Raw genomic sequence first — 3,385 nt, forward strand, 5'->3', positions numbered from 1 at the left:
ACAACTGCTATGAACTATGAAGAAAGAAGAAGGATCACAACTGCAGTATTCAGATAATATTAGCACACCATGATGCCCATTAGTCTTATGTTGGTCTGAAGTTTTTGTTTTGTAGTTCAGCATAAGCAAATCTGATAAATTCCTGGAGAGAAAAGCATCTCTGAATTCTGGGTTTACCACCATGAGGAGCAGTATGGCAGAAAAACACACAAAATGAATAAAAACTGACATGGAAAAACAGAATAATGTGAGCTAAATTAATATATTCTTCTTTCTCAGCATTTTTACTTCCTATGTTATTAACACTCATGAATAATTACTTTCTAGATTCTTGCAATCGAACATCAAATTTCTGTAGTTAAGAATAACAAAAGGTAAGAAAATGCATTGCATTTCAAAAATGCTTTTATTGGGCACAGTTTTCCTCCAGGAATAATTTTCCAGTGCTTTGTTTTCTTGGCATGGTACCAAATATATCATAGGGCACTCTGAAGGATTACATTAAGCATCAAAATGCTGGCAGAATGACTACAGCTCTTCAGATTCAAATGATATTGTTAAGTTGTTTATTTCCCTGTAATAACATTGCAGACAATCAAAGGACAATCTGAGTTATCTCTACTTAGAATTAAGCACTATTGAGTCCAATGGGGCTTTCTTCCAGGTAAGTAGATATACTACTGCAGTCTCAACTGATAAATCCTTCCACATTGAATGAGCATGAAGAAATGCATAGTATTTCTCTGCACACATTTCAAGTTACTTCTTTGGATTGTGTGTATTCACTGCAAGCTGAGATCACTGATGGCAGAAACTGAAAAGAAATAATTTTGATTTTATCAGCCATTGGAAATTTAATTTAGGTCCCTGTCTTTATTAGCTACAACTTAAAATAATTCAGTGAGCAAATAAACATGTTTTCTTTACTTTGAGGAAATGTAAAAGCCACCAAAAGAATCACTGTTTTGTATTAATTCATGTATCATCTTTAGTCTTATTAATGACACTAAATAGTAACTGTTGATCTACTATAGTTTGTTCACTGGCTTTTAAAACTTTTTCATATGTAGGGTTACTACATGAGAGAAAGAACATATCTATGTTTATGAAAAGGAGATTCATACTTCAAAAGTCTGTAGTAAAATTATAGAACAATAAGGCTTGGGTAAAGGTAAAAATTTTGAAAGGCTGTATTTTTCAGCTGTTTATCTGCTGAGAAGCTAATATACTGTACTTTAACATTCCAATGGACAAGCTACAGAATCTTCCCTTCAGGCCAGCCAAATTGATCTGACCAATCTGTGTGTTTATGTGTCACCTCATCTTCCTCTAGACTGAATGCATCACCAAGGTATAATTTGTTCACTTGGGTTCCAACTAGTCAAGCTTTCTGGATGCCAGGGAACCAATGAAAGTGATTTACAATGTTCAAGAAATGTACATAGTGAGAAGGTAAGAGCTTATTAAAGGATTTTTCTTTTAGTTAAAAGGGCAAGAAAAGATCAGGGGAGGGTAGAGATCTTCACCATATTTTTAGGTTTAAAGCAAATATAAAATTCCTCACTTTGAAATTTCTCTTTCAAAGTTTTCACAAGTCTTCAAAGTTCTCACAAGTTTTTGATACAGGATTATTTTACTTCATTTATTCAGCAAATGGACAATACTTACAATGACAAGAACTTCTAAAATAATTTTTTAAATCAACTTTTAATGTCTTGAGGAGAAAAAATGATTTTTTTAAAGACCTAGGGGATTTTTTTATACTTAGGAGACTTAGGACCCAATCTTTCCATGTCTCAAAATGTGTCTGATCTATTTCATCAGTACTATTTTGCCTTGCCTGTACAAAGGCTATTGGGCCACAATACACTAAACTACATATAGTTTGCTGAGTTCTCACAGCCAGTCACATTTTAGACTATAATGTTGTAGGACCCTGCCAGTGGTTCTAAATTCAAGACAGTGTGGTAATGACAAATCCAGAGAAACTCAGCTCAAATTGCCATCAATATGAGATAGTCTTAATTTATCCTTGCTCAGGTGATATCTTGCATGTGAACATCTTCTCACCCAAGTCCTAGACCTGGAGTGATATCAACAGTTGGTAGTCAAGAGATGAAGTTCCATTATAGCCAGGAGCAATTCTGAAAAATCAAGTTCCCACCGTTGTAGAGTAACATCATAAATGCAACTTTGAGAGGGAAATACTGACCTTGCTCCTTATAAGCTGACATCTTCCTGCAAATGAATCTTCCAATCAGGTCTTTTCTTACAGACTGGTCTTATTCCAGAGGTTTTTTTCAAGGATAAAATTATAAACAAATTCAGTAGAAACAGATACTTGTAAACACTTTCAACAAAAATAACTTAACTGTGCTAGGAAAGAAATGTCTTGTTAAAGATTTGGAGAAACAGTAGTGTAGGATAAAGACCTAGGGAGAAAAAAGAAAAAAGTAAGTATGTGGAAGCGCCTTTGCCAAATTTTAGTGTTCAGATTTTTAACATGCAAATTATTTATTTTGCATGTCACATAACAAAAAGCGCTAAGTGTTAAGGCACAAAGAAAACCTATTATTATAAAATTAAACAACCTCACAATTCATTTATAAAAATGCTTGCTGTTCTTATTTTTCAAGGAAAGTTATTAATATTATTTAATAGTAAGTAATATTAACAAAATAGGTTAATTACTCTTAAAGTAATAATTTCAGAATAACAGAGTTGGAAGGGACCTTGGAGGTCTTCTAGTCCAACCCCCTGCTTAAGCAGGAAACCCTGTACCATTTCAGGCAAACAGTTGTCCTGTTTCTTCTTAAAAACCTCCCATAATGAGCACTTACAAATTTTGGAGGCAAGTTGTTACACTGATTAATTGTTCTAGCTGTCAGGAAATTTCTCCTTGATTCTAGGTTGGTTCTCTCCTTTATTAGTTTCCATCCATTGCTGCTGCTTCTGCCTTCAGGTGCTTTGGAGAACAGATGTAGAGAATAGGTATCTGTAGAGTGTTCAAGAAAAGAGAACGGATTGGAGAAAATCATAAAATAAAAACACCTGCAAACAGAAGTAGAACAACTGTGGAAAAAAGAAAACAAAAATAATACCAATATTAATAGAGCAATCCCAAAATATATTGAGCACCATGTGAACACAATCAGCATTGGAAAAAAATCAACCTCACTGAACCCACAATGTGCAAATATATTTAACTAAGAAAATATAAAAGCTTGGCAAGACAACATGAAATTTTGGCAGCCTTTACTTGAACAAATGAAACTTAACTGAAATTATTTATCCATCCAGGACAAAGCTACAGAAACCTTGTAGTTAATTAACATAACAGCTGCAAACTAATATCCATTTATGCTCCTGAAAACCCTAACCGTAG

At 33.8% G+C, this 3,385-nt stretch overlaps 1 long non-coding RNA gene across 1 annotated transcript; it reads right to left on the bottom strand.

Annotated features, from left to right (window-relative positions):
* Positions 1–395: 395 nt before the first annotated feature.
* LOC148131502 (uncharacterized) lies at positions 396–2,993 on the bottom strand. The gene is made up of 3 exons (XR_015748959.1): positions 2,841–2,993; positions 2,213–2,281; positions 396–814 (listed from the first exon to the last, which is right to left on the bottom strand). It is a non-coding gene; the product is annotated as an uncharacterized LOC148131502 (long non-coding RNA).
* Between the last annotated feature and the right edge of the window lie 392 nt (positions 2,994–3,385).

This window comes from Notechis scutatus, chromosome 3, assembly GCF_049901735.1.
Source record: "Notechis scutatus isolate UNSWTSFEM ecotype Mainland chromosome 3, rNotScu1.2, whole genome shotgun sequence".
In the NCBI taxonomy this organism is placed as follows: Eukaryota; Metazoa; Chordata; class Lepidosauria; order Squamata; family Elapidae; genus Notechis; species Notechis scutatus.